The sequence below is a fragment of the Monodon monoceros genome, unplaced genomic scaffold (assembly GCF_005190385.1).
Source record: "Monodon monoceros isolate NGI ecotype Baffin Bay Population unplaced genomic scaffold, NGI_Narwhal_1 Super_Scaffold_16, whole genome shotgun sequence".
Taxonomy (NCBI): Eukaryota; Metazoa; Chordata; class Mammalia; order Artiodactyla; family Monodontidae; genus Monodon; species Monodon monoceros.
This window is the reverse complement of record NW_021703772.1, coordinates 78,455,847-78,479,034: the sequence shown is the minus strand read 5'-3', so window position 1 is coordinate 78,479,034 and position 23,188 is coordinate 78,455,847. Positions and strand designations below refer to the sequence as shown.

Below are 23,188 nucleotides of genomic sequence, written 5' to 3'. Positions count from 1 at the left end.
ACCCACTTTCCCCTGCCTCGCGAACTACCTGCCTTCAATGTATTCTTTGCCCATCCATGAGGGCCAAAGAAGATAGAACTGAAAAATTTCAAACAAGAATCCTTATTAGACTGTGTAAGATATACTTCCTAAATGCAATATGACAAAATTAAACATATTTAAATGCGTATAGCAATATGGTTACTTTTACGAAGATATCAAGAGAAGTTACACAACTTTCAAAATTAGTATCAAACACAGGATATTTAAATCCAGCCACATGTACAGAGGTATGAAGCTTTGTTCTTTTCAAAGCTGAGCATAATAACCCTAAATAAAATGTTTGTTTATACCCAAAAGTAGCATATTAAAAAACCAAAAGCATTGCCCTTTGCTTAATTCCACTTAAAAACTACATATAAATCACCAATATGACTATTCATGAGGCTCTCCATGTTATTTGGAAGTAATACTGTTACAATGATTTCGATGTATTTTCGTACACAAATTAAAAAAATTTTTTCCCATTGTAATTTTGGTTTTATGCACAAGTATAAAGGTACCACCTTTTTTCTAATGCTTGGCCTGGAGGGTAGAATATAACAAAAAAAGCATGTTTCATAAATGTGGTAAAAGATTTCATGCATTCTCATGATGCCATGTCAATTACTAAACCAACTGTAACAACGTAGTACATGCTTTAAACATCCAATTAAGAATAAATTTTGGAAAAAAAAAAGAATAAATTTTGGCTAAGACCTTGATGACAAGGGAATGTGCTGGTATATTGTTGAACTGATGTGGCAGCAATTCAAGGGACTAAACCATGGTTATTCAAATTAAAAGACAAAAAGGATAAAAGGTGTGGATTTGCTGGGCTACTTTACAGAATATTTGTCTGTGATGACACTGCAACATCAACAAAATAGATTTGGGTTTTTAATATACAAGCAATTTCTTACAGTGATTTGAAAAAGTATGAGGACATATGAACAAATAAAGCTTAGTAATTTAGGATTTACTTTTGTAAAAGCAAGTTCACAAATATTAAAATGTTATACTTGCATTTTGAACATTATAATATAAATATAAAACACAAAACATCTAATTTTAAATGCTGATTTCCCATGCCTGACTTGGATTTATATAACGAGCATTTTATATTTTATAGAAAGGAACTTTCAAAGTTTTGTCAATACTTATAGTACGTACTATTATTTCTCATCAAAATCTTTGAAATCTAAAAGGCTGGTATTAAAAGTAGTTTTTTTTTTTTCTTGAATATTCTAAAACGTGCCAGTTTGGGATTAGTCACCAGATTTTCAGGGCATGAAAGATATACCAACAGAGTGCCCAAGAATATGTTTTAACACATTTAGGATAAGTTTGTTTACATTTATAACAGAAATACCTTAGACTTTCAGATGCTGGAGAAAAAAAAACAAAAAACCTAGCAAACATAAAAGGTTTTGGGGCCAAGTTACTTCTTAGTAAAAATAATACATTATGTTGATCAATATTTAAACCAAATTCTTAAAAGCATTAAAAAGGATTCATATTTTGTAATTGTCAAACAATGCATTCATGTGGTTTAAGATGATAGAGGAAAACTTACAGGCACACAAAAAAACCCTCAAACTATTCCAACTCCTAAGTTAAGAAATAAGAAACTTTCAAATTAAGAAATTATCTTTGTTGCTTAGAAAATATGCCTTACTTTTCATCTCAAATTGACTTTTAAATGCTTGACATACAATTTAATATCTAAGAAGACTGTAGCTAACTTATTTGATAATATTTATAGTGTGATACTTCTTCTCTGGGTAGACATATTTCATGCAACAGTTTCCAATTAATGCTGGAAAACAATCACTTGATAATTTTAATCACAATTAATGATTAACTGAAAATAGATTAACAATTTACTCAGTAAATTTAGATGGCATAAGGTCCAGTAAAGGGAGCAATCTGGTGATTGCTCAATGTGCAATTCTGCCCATTAGTAATACTAAGTCAAGAATATGACAGATATTTCACTCAGCTGGACTACATGTTTCCTTGTATGTGATTTGGTCAACAAAATATTAGGTACACAATGTCAAGCTTTTTCCTTTCTTTTTTTTTCTTTCTATTTTAAGAGCAGCTCAATGATTTGGGGGTTGGTTAGTATGATACAGAGAACATAGGGGAAGTACAAAATGGCACTTACCACCAATGCCAGTACTCATCTCATTATGGTTATAACGAAGGATGTTATTAATTTTTGTGTTATTTCCTTTTTTTAAGTACATAAATCAAAGCCATTAACTTGAATTTGAGGTATATACATAATACCTACACAACCCTATGCAAAATACTTTTGATAATAAAGCTCTTAAAGTTAAAAATATCGTCCTCTCCCTTTGTACTTACCACAGGCTACACAATGTCCTGAGAGGATTCTTTATGAGAAAAATGTCCATCACAGCTTTAAGACCTTGCTTTGGAAGGAACTAATGAGAAAGCAGATGGAAAGGTGAGACTTCATCTTTGTTTTCAAACAAGTGGTCTTAATTGTTCTTCTTATAGAAAAAGTTTAACTGTTTAAATCAGTTTATTATAAATATATCTAAACCATTAATTTTTGCAGCTTTCAGGTAAAGTCCAGCACTTCATTTATACAAAGTCTATGAGAACAGGTCAGTAGAGATCATCTAATCTTAAGTCGTGACATCATCCATTCAAGTCCTTGGCATAATCTATAAAGAAAATAAAATATCTTGATTAACTAAGATATTTTAGCTATGAACTAAAAAGCTATGAACAGCAAACTAAAAGAAGATATCATTTTTCATCTACCTAAACAACAAAGATTAAAAAATCAGTAATATTCAATGTTGGTGCTATTGTGGTGAAGCCATAAATTCACAGAGTGTGTCTGTATATTTTTGGTTCTGTTATGTCTCTAGTGCCTAGAATACTGCCTGACACGTACAAGGAGCTCAATAATTACACAGTGAATGCCCACAGAAAGTAATTTAGCAAGAAGTATCAAAAATGTTTAAAATATCAATACTCTACCCCTTTTTCTACTTTCAGAAATGTATCCTAAAAAATAATCAGAGATAAAGACAGGTTTATGTATTTCGACTGTTCATGAAAGCATTCTTAATAGGAAAAAGTAAAATTTAAATGTCTGGCAACAGAGGAAAAATTTAACAAATTATGGAACATTCATATGATGAAATATTAAAAACTTCCTTTCAAAGACTATTTTACAATATGATAAAATGCTCATGATATAAATGAAGTAGAAATGACAGGATATTAAATATATAGTAGAGTTGTTAAAGTATGCACACAATATTTGTTACATCTATATATTTTAAAAATCTGAAAGAAATAAAATCTCACATCACTAACACCAGTTACCACTGAACAATGGGTAATTGAGCATAATCCAAAATACAGAAAGAGATATTCATTGTAGTAAAAGAATCTAAATGTTTAGTAAGAGAAATGGCTGTACATATAATTTTATAAGAAAATGAAGGACTGTTATGAAGCATTAACCGTTATCTACAAGGAGCTTTTATAGATATGAGAAACTATGCTACTATAGTAATACTTAAAAAGCCAGAACTCAGATTTTTGTATAGCAGTCTAACAATGTAAAAGATGATAGAAATAGAAGGGAAAAAAGGGCAATGAGGTAAATAAATGGTTGTTTTGGTGTTGGCCCATACTTTTCTGCCATTACTCGATTCCTTACTTTTAAACTACTCATAGAAAATGATACAAAATAATAATAATAATAGGTGAGTAAATTATTTAATTCCAAACTGTTAAAGGTACAGTAGTTACTTAACAGCCAAGTAGAAACTGCGCTAAGCACTTAATATCCATTATCTTCATTAATCTTCACAACACTAAGACCAGAACCCTTCCCATATTACAGAGGGAGCCCAGGCTTAGAGAGGTTAGCAAATGGCAGAGATGGGAGTCAAAATGTCACCAATACTAAAACCAAGAATTTAGACCAAGGTGGTCAGACTGCACAGGGAAACAACAGTACCCCCCAAACCAAACATTTCCACTTGCCAACTGCTGCAAATGGAAGTCTACATAGACCCCAAACTGAAAAGATACCATCATCTGTTGATGTCCCCTTTTAAAAATAAAACTGCCAGAGTTCATATGTATCCTAACTAATGATATATTTTCCACACAATTACTCAAAGTATATAAGTTGAATCTTTTATCAATCCTAGATGATTTGTCTTTGCTGTCAAATTTAGTATTATAATCAGTGCTTTTGACTAAAGACCTTTGATAGACAAAGATAATATATAAAGATATACCTATATCTATATATGCATTTTGACACGTATTAAACTATTCGACAAAGAAATATGTAAAAGATATTTTTACTTAAATAAGTATGTGGACAATTGGTATTGTCTGATTTTTTTTTTTTAATGAACAGATTTGCTTCTTTGAGGATCTAATTATGCTCTTCCAAATATCTGTAATCAGGTAACAGTGGCTTCTATTACACTAAGATTCAGCTTCATCTCCAATTTAATTCTTTTTTTTTTTTTTTTTTTTTGCGGTACACGGTCCTCTCACTGTTGTGGCCTCTCCCGTTGTGGAGCACAGGCTCTGGACGCACAGGCTCAGGGGCCATGGCTCACGGGCCCAGCTGCTCCACGGCACGTGGGATCTTCCCGGACCGGGGCACGAACCCGCATCCCCTGCATCGGCAGGCGGACTCTCAACCACTGCGCCATCAGGGAAGCCCCCCAATTTAATTCTTTTTTTTCTCTGCTTTTAAATATATACATGAAGGCTTCTAAAAAGGTCTTAAATTTGGGGTTGAGGTTCTTCAGGTGTCAGGAAAGGGCAGAAGATTGTGGCATAGATACATGAGTTTACCTGAAGTAGCAGAAATTCCCTTCCTTTTAAGACCACAGTGAAGAGTAAACCAAACATTGAATTACTGACACTATCTATCTATGCCACGTATAGATTATTTTATGTTATATATCTTACATATAATAATGCTAACAACCACTGCCTTCTTGAAATCCTTTCATCTCTGGGCATTAGACATGGGCAAAATTCTACTGCAGGCACCCCCTCATGCCACACTCTCTCCAATTCTAACTCTTTTATTTTTTTTAAGTGCAGCAACTCCCTCTTGACAGCACTGATGGCATATCTGCACACTAGTCCCACATGCAAATCTTCTTCTATTTCAGCTTCTTTATGCATAAAATGTGAATTAAAAACAACTGGTCTACATGATTGTTAGGAATAAATGAAACACTCTATAGAAAGCACTCAAGGCAAGGACATGCTCAGCAAGTGTTAGTTCCTTTCTTAGACTATAAGTCAGCACCGCCAGTGCAGGAACTATTTCCTGACTTCTCCAGACTCATGACAAGTCCATTTCTCAGAATTCCTACAGCAACTCTATCATCCATATGCTCACATGCTTTAGTTCAGTATGTTTATGTGTATTCTGTGTATGTTGTGTTTAATTCTTTACAGAACCAAGCTAAAAACTCTCTCACTGTAGACATGGACTATGTCTTACATCTCTCCCTTACAAAGTTCTGTACATGGTAACCTTAAATATTTGATTTTAAAAAGAAATACATGTTTCAAAGTTAAATACATGCTATTCATGAAGAAGACATCTTACCCCTCGCCAGTAAGAGCACAGCATGCCTGGACATGCCACTGGTGATCTTTAATAGAAGTTAGTTTCAAAAACTGGGAGATTTCTGCTACAGTCATGCATTCTTTAACATCTTGTTTATTAGCAAAGATTAGCAATCCAGCTTTCCTTAGGTCCTATAAAAGCAAACAAAACTGTAAGGGCCAGTTCATTTTTTTCATACATTTTCCAATTTAATTAACAGATTATATATGATAACCTTTGTAACCTAGAATTTCTCAACTACTTGACATAAAAGTATCTCATAGCTCTTATGATGGAAAGTAAATATCAAATTCAACACATTTAAATAAATCAATCTATACTTGTATGGATTTATATATTTCTTACATTCCTAGATTACATTTTTATGGTCCAAAGTGCTATATTTAACAAAGTCACATCTTCCAATTTAATACATATCTAACCCTTTCCCCAACCCAAAACTTCTATGGCTACTAAGAACTACTCTTTAGCATGGGACTCAAGAGCTTTTCAAAATTCTACCCCAGTCTATACTTTAGGTATAGGTATCTATACCTAAAGTTACAACCTTCTTCCCAGTTTATTTAGGAAATAAACTAAATCATTATATACAATATACACCTTAGGCCTTAGGACTTTTCTCAGTTGGAAGGTGCTAACCTAAACCAATCTTATTCATCTTCTGAGATCTAGCTCTTCTATCTTTGTCCATGAAGATGTGTTAGATTTGAATATTTGATAGGGCATTCTTAGACTACCATTAAACTTATCAAATTTCCCAATTAGATAGTAAGTTCTACCACTTCTATGCTTCAACTCTGAGGTAAGTTCTTTTAACTTTTCTGAATCTGTTCCTCATAACTAACATTTATTGAGTATCTAATCTGAGCAAGTCACCCATGATACTAACCATTTCTCGAATAAAATCTCTTTAATCCTCACAAGACTGTTACAAGATAGGCTTTACTATTCCCATTTTACAGATGAGGAAACTAAGACTCAGATGTAAGTAACTCATACAGAGTCACATAACTACTCAATAATAGAGCCAGGTTTGAGCTGAGATCTTCCTACTATAGCTGTTGCCCCTCATCTGTAAAATGCTGAGACCACCACCTACCTCCTGGGGATGTAGTTTGGATGAACGAATTACTATATTTAAAGCACTCAGTTCAGTACCTGGGTTTGGCGACAGTTCAACAAATGTTAGTTCACTTATTGCTCTGCAAATGAGGATTAGCTTTACCCTTGTGCATGGCCCCAAATGACTGATGTAACACTCTACTCACAAAGCAGACCAAAGGTTCTACGTCTCCTTTTGCTGTACTCTACCTTCCCCTCTCTCAACCATTTTTACAGCCGGGAGCTTCCTTGATAACCTATGGAAAGTTATGAACCTTTCCCTCATAAAAATGTATATATGTTTATGCCAAAAAAAGTTTATGTATGATTTTAGGGTGTTAATAGATATCCTAAAGTCCATTCGTGGATCCTGGGCTAAGAAACTATGATGGATGCACTCAACAAGTGGATTAAACTCTCATAAAATTCTGCCTATATATTTTAAGAGATATTGAGGAAACTAAGGTTTTGGTGCTATGTCTGCAAGTTTTCACAGCTGTGTTGAATGCCACCTTCTTCTTAGGGATCTTAGTGGAATATTTTGGTTTCAATCATGTGTATGTGTGTTTGAAGCAAGAAAGTGTTCAGTAGGTTTAAACTGACATTGCTCCACATTATTTTACTCTCGTTAGAACAGTTTCCATGACTTCTTTGATTCTTTCTGATGCAAATAAAAAATATAAGTAGTAAATTTCTTATTTGGTTAAAAGGAGTTCTGCAATATGCTTTATATAACAAAGGAGGCTGGCTTAGTTACAGTGCCCTCTGCAGGATGGCAACTACACTACTACAGATAAGGACAGAGTTACTTGAATAGCTTGGTCAGAAAGGGATACTCTAGAACATTAAGTTTTAAGACCTCCTATTCAATTTGTTTCAGCTATAGTTCAGTTCACCTGTCTATTTATATAAGGCAAAAATTTGAAGGGATGAACTATAACTAGTACACATATACATTATCAAGTATATGGATATTTTTTCTCTTATCCTAATCAGAACATGGAACAGTTATCAATAGTTGATATATGGCTGAATCATTGAGTAGATGGACTTTCCATGGGATTTAATTCCTATCTTCCTATCGTCTAGGTTTCACTATCTCTTGCCAATGTGTGTTGAAATCTTTTATATAGGTCAGGATTGCTAATGCTGGCATGTTCAGAGAACAAACACACTTTAGAAATATCTGACAACAGAAATACTTGGCACAAGTTAGGACACAAAGTTTATGCTATTTTATTTACAAGTAACCTATCTTCATCACTTTTAGTAACAAAATTATTTGGAGAAGGCCCTGGACTGAAAATTGGAAAACATAAGAAATAAAAAGTCATTTACTGAAAGGTCTAAAAAAGAGAAAAGAAAAAAAATCCATATTGAATGTACTTTTTCTAGATTTCACAGGCTCAAACTTTTTTATTTAGGGTTCTTGATTTTTTTTTTAAGCTATATTACCCACTTTTAAATATTTAGGAAGAGAGGAAAGAAAATATTCCTTTACTTTTTATTAAATAACCTCACAACCAATTATGCATTATGATAATAGTAGAAAAGAGATACATTGGGTTAAGGCTGTTCAACTTGACTTAACACGAGGTCAAAGTACAAGGTAAACAGCGTCTTTTGTACAACACCCATTTTAAACACTTTGAAAAACTTCTGCTACATACTACTGCTACATATCAACTTCTGTTCTTCAGAGTCTAAAAATATTTTTTAGTTTAGTCAAGAAAATGAATAACAGCACATGAAAGCATACTTATTTAGCATCTTCTATATGCCATATGTAGTTGTCAGTTTGTTTCGCAAAGCTTCCTTTGTGAAGATAATTCCTAGAAGTTGAGTCATTCTGAATAAAATTCATCTATCCTTTTGTCTTTGGAACTTTTTAAAAATTCATGAGCGTCAAAGTTTTATGCTTCATTTAAGATGAAGCTTTCAGAAATGAATTTACATGTTTTATAGCTTTGTATTTAGTAATACATAGAAAGAATCATTACTGGTGATGATAATACGACTCTGTTGGTTTTTGTGGTATGCAAGAAACATGTGACCAACCCATGTCAAAGTTTGTTTTTCACACATTCTCATCCTTGATCCGGATGTCCCTCCCTCTCCAGAACTCTGCCTATTTGGCTCTTCCTGACCCTATTAAGTGGCTTACTCTAGCTCCCAAGTTCATCTGTAATTCCCTTCTTCTCTGGTAATCTCATCCCTTCTCCTATCACTTTCCAGCTAGGCCCTATTTCTGGCTTTTACTTTTTTTTCCCAGCAAAGAGCCTGAATGACATGAATACCTAAATTCAAGTCCCATAAACTACTGGGCCTCAGCGTACTAATCCATAACAGATGAGGTTAATTGATCTATCCAAGCTAATGACCCAACTTATAAAATTCAATGACTTTGAGCCCTACTATTGGGCTTTTTATAATACTGATCCTCCTACATCCTGGCCAATTAGAGTAAGAATCAAATAGGGAGGCTACCTGTTTACAGAGTAAAAAATATAGTCAAGAGACAAATACATTTTGTGTCTTACTTTTCTTTTTCTAAAGTCTTCATAAAACAACAATAAAACAACCCTTTGGTATAAAATGAAGAATGATGTATTCTTGTAAAATGCAAAGGGGAAATTGTAAAAAATCCTTAGCCCCCCCCCGCCTCTTTTATTGCTTACTGTTTCTCAAACTAGAACTGAAAGCTGTTAAATACATGTACAAAGGCAAGATGTGTTTTTTTGTAAAAACCCCAAAGGGTTTAGCACAACTGCTAGAATCAGTCCAAAACAGGGGAAGGTGCATCTTGGTGGGTATGATCACCACAAGCAAAACATAAACTTCAGTTTACATAATCACTTTACTAAGTTTCCTTATGTCTGAAACATACCAAAATTCTTAATGAAAATCTCAGAAGCAAATCATTGAATCAATATTAAAATTAATATAAAACTTCATTACAAAGATATCCCAGTTTTCTTAAGCTTTATTAAAATTCCACTGAATATTAACTTTTCTATTTCCACCTTTGAGTTGAGAAAGTAACATCTGCAATAAAAGGCATGCAAAAATAATCAATTGCCACTACAGTCAGCCCTCCTTATCCGTGGGTTCTGCATTCAGATTCAACCAACCTCAGACTGAAAATATTCAGGAAAAAAAAGTTCCAGAAAGTTCAAAAAAGCAAAACTTGAATTTGCTGCACGTTTTCACAGCATTTACATTGTATTAGGTATTATAAGTAATCTAGAGATGATTTAAAGTATACCGGAGGATGTGCATACCGGTTATATGCAAATACTACGCCATTTTATACAAGGGACTTGGACATCCTCAGATTTTGGTATCCGTGGGCATCCTAGAACCAAAACTCTGCTGATAGAGAGATATGACTGTATTATAAATATTATATGATTTTACAGTTACTATTATCATTACTGACTATATTATCCAGTTTATGTAATATTCAAATTATGCTACCAGTAATATTTCTCAAGGACTAAGAAAATGTGGCTAGTTATAACAGTTTTGTTCAGTTAAAGAAACAATATCAGAAACCTACGAGCAACAAATTTAAATATTAGTCAGATAACTGAGTTACAATCAAGACTCGCTGTGTGTCCCTGACACTGTAAAATCTCATTTCTAATGATAATCGTCTGTATAATTAATCTATTTAAAATGCAAAATGAAAGTCAACTTAGGTCTTTTTGGCCAGGAAAACTTCTAGACCAAATTTATCTAAGATGAATGGAATTAAAATACTACAATTGACTCCTCAATCTTTCTGCTGCTTCCAGATATGCTTCCAAGTTGGGAAGTGTCAAAATTATAAAGCAGGCATGGCCAGCAGATAAAGAATTTTTAAAAAAATTTGAAATAGTATGCTCATGAGAAAGTAGAAAGTACAAAGGTGATAGAAATATCCCACCCCCGTACATCTAATGCCAGAATCCTACTTACCTCATGGGCTAACATTTTATAGAGTTCTTCTCTAGTTACAGAAATCCTTTCTCTGTCTGTACTGTCCACAACAACTATTACAAACTAAAATTACAAAACAAAAAAATCATTAGTGATTACATAATTTGATATTTGTAAAATTTATCAAGTGTTTATTTGATTTACAGGCTAACAGCTATCAAGAAATTAGAACCTTATGGTATGGTATTACTGGAAAACCAGAGATACCCGCTATAATTTGTGAAACCTAAAGGTCTGATCCTGAATTCAGACATATTTACTAATTTTTAAGAGAAAGTAAAAGACAATATGATGTTATCATTCTTTTAGAATATTCTGCTAATATTCTAACCAATATGTAACATGTTTGTTTTCTAAATTAATATCTTGAATGCTAATGGGCCTATTTGCACCATAAGTCAGTAAGACAAAAATATGATCCTAAATTTAAGTTACTTCCAGACAGACATTATTTATTAATGTCAATTTAAAAATCTAAAAGAGCGCTTCCCTGGTGGCACAGTGGTTGGGAATCTGCCTGCCAATGCAGGGGACACGGGTTCCAGCCCTGGTCCGGTAAGATCCCACGTGCCCTGGAGCAACTAAGCCCGGGCGCCACAACTACCGAGCCTGTGCTCTAGAGCCCACCAGCCACAACTACTGAGCCTACGTGCCGCAACTACTGAAGCCCGCGCGCCTAGAGCCCGTATTCTGCAACAAGAGAAGCCACGACGGTGAGAAGCCCACGCACCGCAACAAAGAGTAGCCCCCGCTCACCGCAACTAGCGAAAGCCCACGCACAGCAACAACTAGAGAAAGCCCGTGCACAGCAACGAAGACACAACACAGCCAAATATAAAAACAAATAAATAAATTAATTTAAAAAATCTAAAAGGGTATGCGTATGAGAATAAAGTAATGTGACAGTTAAAGAAATCAATTTTTAAAAAATCAACAAATTGAAAGAATAAATCTATATCAAAAACCATGCTCTCTTCCTTATATAAGTGGCATAACTCTTTCCTGAACTGACGATGAGACCAGATGCAATCAAAGACTCGAAAGGAGCTGTGCAGGACTGAGCTACAGTGTGCCTCTTCTTCAATTCCATGAACACCAAAAGGCACCAGGGAAACAGAAGCAGATATAGTTGCTTTATGATGGCATTTGTTATGCCCAAGTTAATTCTGACTGCCTATTATTAGTATGTGCTATTTATTGTTTAGAACTAGCTTTTCATTTCCAAATAAACCACAGTAATTTTCAGGATCTTTTCTATTCTTCAGATTTCATCAACCATAATGCAGAAGGATAATAGAACTGCTACTTTCCCTCTTCTCTCACTTGAGACCTTACTGATACGTGGTTTTATCACTATAACACCTGTTCTACTCCAAGCCTTCTTAACAAAGCTATTAATTTTCAAGGTGTTGCCATGAACTTGATACCTGCAGCGTTTTATATAGGAATACTAATTATATATACTCCTCCTTCTCCAAAAGACATAATCAAATGCTTAATGGAGTGTTAGGGGATCAAGTCATTAGAGACACTTAATAGTGTCTTACTGACATAATATTCATCTGTATATACATTTGGAGATTTATTAACTTATAATCAGCACTACAAAAACAACTGTCACAGCCTTTCATCTTATAAGGTCTATATAGTGAAGCTCTCAAACGTCAGAAATTTTCTCTTGGCAAATAATATGTAAATAAAACACATGATTATGTCTAAATTGCTTTATAATCAAAAGAAAAAGAATTCTTTAATGTGCAATTGTATTGCATAAAAGAAAACACATAGTAAAATTCTGGCCAAGAATTCAAACCATCAGAGCCCTCGCATCTAACTAGGATTTCCTCTATGCAGACATAAATAAATAGTAAGAGAGAAATGGAATTACAAACTGTGAAATGGAACTCTTTATTAAACAAGTACTTAAGGCAAGCTCTAGGATCAATATAAAATCAGATTAACCAATCACCAATTCTCCCTACAGAGGTTCAATGAGAATGGATATATATAACAATGACCCTGAAAGAGGGAATCAAAGATTCCACTATGTTTAAACTCTACTTATATTAACATACTGTGATATTTCAAAAAGACGAGCTATAAGAGTTCATATCTGGGAGGTGTTTCCCAGGCATTATATTCATAGAAGACTATATTAAGAAACATACCTCTGTGTTAGTATAGTAAGTGTTCCATGAAGAACGAAGAGATTCTTGGCCACCAATATCCCACATTAGAAAACGTGTATTATTAATCACTATCTCTTCTACATTACTTCCTATTGTTGGGGACGTATGTACAACTTCATTCATAGAACTGGGAAAAAAAAGTTCAAATATATTACAGTTAGCAAGGAAGCTAGATTGTTTGAAAATTTTTCAATTAAGGGATAAGTCAGCATGACCTACTTTTATATTTTGTACCCAAATATCCCCTTTCCACTAGCTCATAAGAGTGAATGAAGGGTTTAAACAGAGGTGGAGCTAGGTAGTGGACTATCTGGAATACTCTAGATTCATTCCAGGAAACTATAGAAACAAATATTTCTCTGCTCTCCACAAGCAAAACAACTGAACAACATGCTCAATGTCATATAAATTTCTAGCTCTCTAGAAACAGTTGCTTAAATTTGGCTCCTGGTTCATGGCCAACCTGCCTTTTTACAGAGTAACTTGGATTCCATATAATTTTTTATTGCTTTCATTAATCAAATATCTCTCAGGCTGAAAAACTATAAACAATAAAATAAAAAATCTTAAGTAGTTAGTACTTACAATTGGTAAAGGATGGTAGTTTTTCCCGCATTATCCAGCCCAACAATGATAACTTTGTGCTCTGAAAAAAAGAAAAACACCAGTGATTTATTAATCAAAAACAAAAATTTTCCTATTTCACCCATTCTTTCCAGCTATGGTATAATTCAGTACATGGCACTTTATACCTTCTTGTAACTCAAAAGAACATCACAGCAAGACCAGAAGTATGCCATTGGTCTAACCTCCTATCCCCCTCATTCTACATAGAGAACTCTCATCTCATCTCTCTGAAGGAAGCCAGAAGCACTACATTCTTTCCACTCTATGGAAGCCTACTCTCAGTAAAGTATCCCAAATGTAATCACAACAATTTATGGATGACTTGAGGTATAAATGTTTCACATTGGAAACTTAAGTTCTTAAGTTTACCTAACTAAACTTAACTAAGTCACTTAAGTTCTAAATATGAATTTTAGGCCTTAACTGGGTATGTATAGGTGAGATGGGATGAATGGGAAGGGAAAAAAAGGGCAGCCTTTTAAAGCTGCTGGCAAAAGGCAACTGTAAGCTATCTGAGTACATTTGAACCATAGGGTCTTTCTAACCAAATTTAAGGACCTATAGCTATGGTGGCAGCAGCTTCCTCTCCCCTTGGCTTCTAAAGCATCACTTTTTCCAAGTTTTCTTCCTCTGTCTCTTGATGTTTATTTTTTTCCACTGACTCCTCTTCCTTGGGTCTTCCTTCAAACATTCATGTTTCCCAGAGTTCTCTTCTTACACTCCTCTCACATTTTAACAAGGCATCTTGGGGCCTATCTATTGCCGTGCTGTCTAAAAACTATCCTGAAAGACAGCAGTGTGTGGAGAAAGGTAATCTCCAAAGATGGCCTCTGGATATTCATGCCCCTATATAGTTCCCCCCCTTAAATCCTGGCTGGTCCTATGACTTGCTTTTAACCACAAGAATGCAGCAGAAGTGATGCTGTATGACTTCCACACCTAGATTATCACACACCTTGCAGCTGCTGCCTGGTTCTAGGACAACTCCCCCTGGGGTAAGCCAGACACCATGTAACAAGTCCAACTACCCCAAGACTGCTATGCATGAGTGAGGAAGCTCAGGCTAATCACGTGGCCTGATCTTGTGGAGAGAGACACACAGATGCCCCCAGCTGTTCTAGCCATTCCAGCTGAGACGCCAGACACACAAATAGAGAAGCCACCTTGGATATGCAGCCAGGTGGAGCTGGAGATGACTCCAGTGCTAGCTGCCATCCAAATGTAATCAAATGAGCCCCAAGCCAGAACTTCCTAACTGAGCTCAGTGAACTCACAGAACCATGAGAGACAGTAATAAATTATCCCTTTAAGTCATAAAATTTATGATTGGCTTGTTACACAGTAATAGATAACAGAAGCAAGATGGAAAAATACATGTGGTTATGTGACCCTGAGCAAATGACTTATTTCTCTAACTCTTAGCTTCGTCACTGTAAAACAGGGGCAACACTACCTCTCTTTCTGGGTTTATGTCATGATTAAGACAGCACATGGGGTGTGCCTACCACCAAGAAAGACAATTCCTAATCCATGTTCCCAAATGTTTCCTAAGCGCCAATCTACCTAGTGGATAGACACAGTGCCACTCAACATAACCAAAAACCCAATATTCAAACCTGTTCCTAATTCTATCTTACTTAACTTGCCTAATGGTATTACCATTAATTCAGATGCCTTTGGAGTCCCTCAACCTTAACATCTAATTTGTCACCAAGTTCTATTCTACCTCAAAAATATATCCCAAACCTGCCTCCTCCCACTGTCCTAGCTGTAGTCCTCCTCATCTCTTACTGTACCTAAGCAGACTATCTCCAGTCCATCTTCCTATTGTTTCTAGAGTAATCTTTCTAGAAACAATAAAGCTCATAATGCCACTCTGTTATTTAAATGATGGCTCTCCAGTTTGACAGGAAAACAAGGTACAAGTTCTCAGCCTTGTAAATAAAGCCAGTCCCAAATGAATAGGCTTCAGCTTTATTATCCCTCACCACTACCGCCAGGTATCTAAGCTGGAGTTCAAGCTGTTCTCCCTACACAAGCTGCCACGTATGTTCACGGCAAACATTTCCCTACCTCTATACTCATGGTTTTTACCTGTGCTGGAATTATCCTCTCCAATTCTCCATTTAAAGAATTCCTACTAATCTTTAAAGTTTAGCTTCCCAAGAAAAATCACTTTCTCCTGCTCTTCTGCCACACCTCGAAGACAGCACTTATAGTAATTTACATGTACACTCACTAATCTTCTCAGCTTAATGAGGCACCCTTCAAGTATATAGAGCACATGCTAATCATCTTCATATTCCTAGTAACTACAACTTTTTCTGGTGCAAGGCAGGTACTCAGTAAATGCTGAATTAATATTCATTCTATAAATAATAAATGCTAAGGATTATAACACCTAAGAGTAAGGAGATCTTTAAGAAAAAGCTTTTGCAGTCAGGTAGTAGATGCTTTCCAAATAGTTGACATTTACCATAGAGGGGAATTCCTAATGCTACATAGGTACCTCCTGTTACACAAAAATACGAAGATCAAGTAAATAGAAAATTTTAATACAATCCATTTTATCCAATCACTTATTTCTCTGAAGAAAGAGCAGGCAGCTTAGAACCACCAGGGTCCTAAACTGACATCACCATGCTCCCCCCACACAGGTTCTTAAAAGTCATTTAAAAAATGCAGGCCCAGTCTATCATCTTTAGAGATGACTAGGGGGAAGGAACTGAGAAAATGAAACTACCTGACAAGTGCAGTTTCTGCCTAAGGAAAAGTATGTAAGGTGACTGAATTAAAATCAGATTACTTGGGGAGCATGGAATCCCATCAAAGGGAGTGTTAAACGCTGTGGTGACTGACAAATCCATCTTCACAGGAGGGCCATACCTGCATCAGGGCCAGATTACTGAGTCCCTGGAGCAGGGTGCCTTTTTATCCGGGAAGTTTTTAAACGGCATGGCAATTTTGCCTGACTCTATATTTTTCTATGTCCCCAAATTAGGCATTCCCCTTTTGATGACAGATATCTTCTTCAGTTCTAGTAATACAAACAATGTAAACATTCTAATATAAGCAGAATTCATATTGGGCTATACTCTGACCGCTGACTTGGATGAAAGTTTTTTTAGTTTCTCACTTGAATACCAATTTTTAATAATATAATTCTTAAAACGTCAACTTATTTTTAAGTTTCAGGAACATCATTTTGTAAAACCCTATGTATTAGCTGCAGGACTAAATTTAGATAGACTTGCCAGTACTCAGGAAGAAAATACAATTACTCTGACCAATGAGAGAAATGATACTCTAAAAACAGTACAAAATAGGGGCAAAAGCAAACAATACAAATTTAGGCAAGGATCTATGATAAATAACTACAGACTGACTAAAAAATGCATCTGTGTGTATGAATTATACACACAGAGATCACAAATACAAGAGCACTGTCTCTTACAAGGCCCTTAATCACTTAAGGAGGTTAAACACTTATTCTAACCATGCTACCATTTTTCAAAATATTTTGCTACTTTTCTCTTGCCATTGCTTTCAGAGCCTGAGATACACTGTTTTGAACACTCCCAATGGTGTTCTGAAGATGAATTTGATTTTAAAGGGGGAGGGGAGCCACGTGGTATCATCTCAGTCGTAAGGTAAAAGGCAGCTAAGACAATTATTACCTTTTTGTTGTTAAATGAGGTGTGATTCCTAAATGATATTATTTTTAAATTTGTCTCTAAAGAAATCCTAAAAGGAGTTTCAAAAGGTATTTTGAGTAATAGTAAGATGTATCAGCAGAAAAACTATCTGGCCTCCTTTGCTTTTAAGGTGAAAACCCCATCTGGTTTTGTTTTTTAAAGTGGTCTCCTTAATTTAGCCATGCCCCATTGGACTTATTTCTTGATTTCAAACACAGTACTCTTCTACCACTTCTGTGAGGAAGGACTAACTAGGCAAAAAAACAACAACAACTAAAGAAAGATTCTGTATCATACTTGACCACAAGATGAACATGATAAGGTGAAACTACTGTGAACAAACCACTGTGCAATAAACACACATACACTGAGATAAAGCAGATGGCAGAAGAGGCTCACAACGGGATTCCGGCTCCTCCTTACACAAGTTAGTTGCCAGCTAAGGACAGGATGGAGGGAACAGTTTCAAGACACACCTTTTACAGCCACTGAATGAATGAATGAACTAGAGAATAAGCTGAAATTAGATAACATAACCTGTGGTAGATAAAGATGTAAAGTCTTGTTAAGTCTTTCTTCACTAGTACCTAGAAATAAAGGAAGCACACTGGGGAGAGAAGGTTTGGTGGACAATACAAGGCGAGAATTCATGTCTGGCACAGTAGAGAGTAAACAGGAGAAAAGAGTGTCAGAGATGTTGACAGGGGTAGTAAAGAAGCTACTCAAACCACTGTCCATACTGGAAACAACCTCCCTCTTCTGTCTATTTAATTTTACAAACACAATGAATTCCTGTCACCTACAAATGCCATAAATATGCAAACATTCCTCCAAACTCTTAAGACAGAAAGCAGATTTCTAAAGTCATTCAAGTGAATGCAAGCTAACATATTTGAACTCATGAGGGGTTTTTTTAGTGGTTAAAATATTTTAAAAATAAAAAGAGGAAGAAAGAGTCTCACATCAAGCATGTGCAGAATGTAGAAAATCTCCAAGGAGCCACATGTTCTGTGGAGCAGTCTGAGATTTCTTTGGAGGGCATTCCAATGAGGCCATGATCCAGAGGTCCTTCACCTCTTCACCCCACCTAAACTCCTACAAGCCACATTCAATACCAACTTATATCTACTCCCTCCTAGGACTTGTCTCTATTTGAATATTTGTGAGTTTTTACAATAAAGCACCAATGGCTATATAACAGCTTCCTAAGTCTAAGGTATAGCACATGGGTCACAGTGAGAACTATAAAATTAAGACATAATTGTGCAATGGGCTCAAAGATAAAGGTGCTGACTCAATGGTGAAGAGCCAGTTTATCCCCAACAATAGTGTTAGATTATTCACACTTTCTAATACTAAATCAACTTCCTTTGACTATCCTTAGGTTCTTTCACCACCCCAACTTGCGTCTCTCATTACCAGAACAATGTTCTATGAAAAACACAAATTTGTAGCTAAAAACTGTTATAATGCACTTCAAAACAAACATTCCATAGAATATATAATATGTATACAAAGAGATGTTATTACGGGAAAATGTAATAAAACTTTTGGTTATACCAACTCTTTGATGCATGTGATTCATGACAAGTTTACTGCTTAGTATGGTTCTTCTTCTAGAATATCTATGCCATAGCATTCTTGCAGTTTCTCAGACAAGCCAAAACAACTATACACTGTCACAGTGCCTGGATGGAATTTTGAGTTATCACTTAGGCTTTAGTTTCCCAATCAATACTTTACTGTTTTGTCATGAAAATGCTTGTTTCCCTTCTTCACTTCCTTTTGATATACGCAGGCAGCCTACCAGTTCTGTTTACTGCCAGGTTCTAAGAGTCTATATATATATATATATCCTACCAGCTACCAGTCAGTAAATTAAGCAAAAAGAAATGTCACTGTCATCCTGGAGGACTTCTATCTCTGTGAATCATACCAAAGCCAGAAAACACAAACACTACAAATACTAAGGCAGATAAACTGAGAGTCCTCCTGATTCTTCATTTTCACCTCATATCCAAACTATCACTAAGCCCCGTGGATTCTGTCTCACATGGAGCAAAAAATCCATTTCTGTCAGGTTTACTACAGTTCTCTCAGGCCTTAACACAGAGCCTAGAATAAAGCTTGTGCTTAATAAACTATGAGTGAATAAATAAATCAGATTTGGAAGACATAAAGGTTAGAAGGGAGATAACTAATCAAGTCTCTACATACTAAAAATTCAATTTGCAAAATCTAAAAGTATCATCAATAAAAAACAAAGTTTGAAAATAAACTTGCGATTTATAGCAATGGTAGTGAAGTTTCAGGGGGAAAAAACTTCGCTGAATGAAAAGTAACAATTATACAGGGCAAAAGTAGAGATCCAATTAGGAAACATAAACCACATAGCAATTTGAACTTTCAAAGTTTAATTTAAAGAAAATAACTACTACAGAGGATTGGAGTAATGAGGGATTGGCTAACAAGAAGTAACTCTAAAGATTAAAGGAATGACAAATACACGGAGCATTCCCTATGTCTAGGGCTGAGAGCTTCCCCCAATTCCCCAGGACTGAGATGCAAACCTTGCTGAGGGCCAGGCCAGGGCTCACTGAATGTCAGAGAAGTAGCTAAGCAAACTTGCCAGTGGATCTTTCTGGAAATCCTCCCTCTAGGATGCTGGGGAAAACTGTTCATTGGGAGGTATTTCACTGGAGGGCCTCCATTCTGAGACCAACCGAAGTGGGTGCTAGAAGAAGCTGCTGCTGACCACTACACAGTGCAAGAGCCAGCCACTCAAGATGTCCACACTGCATGAGCAGGACAGACCCTGCTGAGCAGCACGCCATATCCAGGAAGAAAAATCGTCTCCTCCTTCAGGGTCCCTCCAATGCCGTCTACCGACAGAGCCTAACACCGTGCCAAAGGGCAAAAGAAAAATACTTAAAGGACCCAGTTCTGTATCCACAGAGCATGCAAAAAGGGTGGATTTGGAGCTAAAATTTTTAATAGCAGGCACAGTTCACCCCTTTGGCTACTCAGCTTCTACATGTACTCTTCTGCACTTCTGAATTCCCACACAATGAAAAAAAACAACAGAAGCAGAGGTGGCTTTCCCAGCACCAGGTCTTGCAGCTTGTCCAGAACTCATTCACAACGTATCATTCCTTTTCTAAGAACCAATCAGAAGAATGAAACAAGGCTATCCATGAGGAAACTTCACAACTTCTTTCATAGTTCATAGTAGTGTCTGAAAGTTCTTCCTTTTATCTAACACGAATCCTTCTTATACAAAGGAAGTTTTGTTTTGTTTTGTTTCAAGAGCACTAACTCAGGCACTAGACTACCTTGGTTAAAATCTCTATCTAAAAGGTCTATCACTTTTAATTGTAGTGCCTGAAGCAAGGTACCTAATGTTTCTTTGCCCCTTTAAAATGGGGGAGAATATCTGCCTCACATGGTTGTGGTTAAGAGTAAATCAATTAAGACTAAATCAACTGCATGAAACATGTAGAACCTAACGTTGCATGCCAGTATTAACTGCTATTATTTTATCTATAAAGATGAAGTTAGCTTATTTTCTGTCTCCCCACATAAAGGCAGGGGGTCTTGTTAGTTTTGTTCCTTGTCTATCCCCACCATCTAGAACAGTCCCCCAGCACAAAATAGGTGTTCAAAATACGTGTTTAATAAACAAACCGAGTACTGATCATAAGTCCTTCTATACTAAAAGATACTAATGGCAACTCTTCAAAGTCCTAAAGTTGTAAACACTTATAGTTTAGTAACTGAGAAACACCTTTGGGAGGGGAGGGGATTTCATACAAAAAAATGATGCCAGTCACTTCTTTAAGACCAGTGTCAGCAGCATATTTCTGCAGTATTTTAACTCTGGCATTTACCAGTTGCGTTGTCTAGGAAAATCATTCCACTGGTACCTCAGTTTCCTCTTTTCAGGAGAAAAGAATAACTGCTTCGAAGGACTGTAGAAACGTTTAAAAATGATATATACAACAGCATCTAGGACAAAGTTTGTACCCTACTGATTTAAATATCACCTAAATGGAACCTCTGGTTTTTCAAGTTTGAGCAATATGCAATTAGGTTTCACTGTGTACTCATATTTTAAGCTTAAACTGAAAGAGTTGTTTTAAAGGGAGCTCAAAAAAAATAAATAAAAAGAGAGAGAGAGAGAGAGAGAGAGATGTTACAGTTTGTTTCATCAGCATAGCAAATTCTGTAATCCGCCAAAACTTCCTTCCAACAGTTTATGTGAAAAGAACATAGGACTGTGTTCTGTATCTTCTGAACGTAAAATAAAGCATCCAAGATATATCTAACACACATATATATACCCAGTTTAATACAGAACTAAAAAGACCAACAAGTACCTGACATTAGATTTAATGCTGAATATTTTTTAAAGTGACCCTGCTGATAAGACAACCACATCATTTAACAGGAGAGAAATAGTTTATTCACATTTTCACAATATTGACATCTAAATTTTTAGAACTTAACTTCATTAATTTCTCTTACTATTAATTCCCAACACTGAAATAAATGTCCAGTCAAAAATTACCACAAAATACAGGTAATAAGAACACTACTCAGCGATTGCTAGTGGTAACAAAGCACACATCATTATTTACTACTGGCAAGTAGCTGTTGGCAAAGTTCTAATTCATTCTTAAGTTACAGAGACAAATAGTTTTATCATTGACTCAAAATAGAAAGTGGAAATACCTAATTTTTCTTGCAGGACTAGAGCTCAATTAACAAGCAAAGCCTTTCTAAATTTCACAGCAGAGTTGAAATACTAGCTTTGCTAAAAATAATACAAAATTATGGATTTAAAAACTAGAATAGATCTTATCTACTATAAGCACCACCAGTATTACAGCAATGTTAAGTTTCAATTCTTAAGACCTACACATTAAGTTTTTAGGATTTGTGGGCTCCACAGTCACACAGTCAAGATCCCTGCTATTCTAGGTGAGACCCGGGCCCAGAGAGGTTAAGTGACTGGCTCCCACTCACCCTTCTCTCAACAGAAACAGCTAGCCAGAGACAGTGTAGATTAGAACTGGCTTTCTCCAGTTTATGAAAATTCTCCATATCATTTGAAAATCATTTGAAATACTGCTCTTCCATTCACTATCATGTGATCGACACCATCATCTTTATATTTTTAAAAGATACACTAGAAATCGATCACAAGTTCCAGTTCTGCTCCCTCCCAATCGCCTTCTTACAGCAGCAGCTGGATAACGAAGGAGGAGGCGGAGATGCTTGTACATAATAGATGCCACCATTCATTTAAGTCTTTACTGGAAAACTTTGGGCTGTGACACCACCACCAGCTTACACAAGAGAAAAACACAAACTAAGTTACTGACAGCCAGGATGATGAATCACCCTACTTGAGTTAAAAAGAACAAAAGTACACCAGTAACTAGAGTGTATCTTAATGACTATGGACTCTTTTTGTTAAAATTGTATCTTCTTTCCCCAGTTTTACACTTATTTTGTAACAAATTTCAATAAATCTGATATGCATTTCAAGGCAATGTTTGAGTTTAGATGAACTTAAGCATCTCTTTATAATACACTCCATACCTGGTAACTTAGTCGTTAACCTACAGTTAACAAATGTTTCATATGATATGATTTTTAAGTGCTTTCGGTGAAACACTTTACCATTTTTTAATCCAGCCCCCCAAAACCTCTAAATAAGCAACACGAGTAGGAAACTGACCTTAAGCTTAACCTTAAACACAGATATCAATATGGCAAGAGGAGAGAGGACCATCACTACTGAGGATGCAGAAGAATCTCCCCAAAGCGGGGAAGGGCGGGGTGGAGGTGGAGGGCAGGCTCATAAACCTGAATGTACTGGTCAAGCCAAGAGCGATTCCTCAGGT

General features: G+C 35.7%; 1 protein-coding gene across 1 annotated transcript in view; it reads right to left on the bottom strand.

The window, feature by feature from the left end:
- Positions 1-6,647, bottom strand: part of NEB (nebulin) — a 253,510-nt gene extending 246,863 nt beyond the window's left edge. The window contains exons 1-2 of the mRNA XM_029224606.1: positions 5,666-6,647; positions 2,392-2,717 (exon numbers count right to left, since the gene is read on the bottom strand). The gene's annotated coding sequence lies outside the window, so the exon portion shown is untranslated. The remainder of the gene's footprint in view (positions 1-2,391; positions 2,718-5,665) is intronic.
- Positions 6,648-23,188: the final 16,541 nt, after the last annotated feature.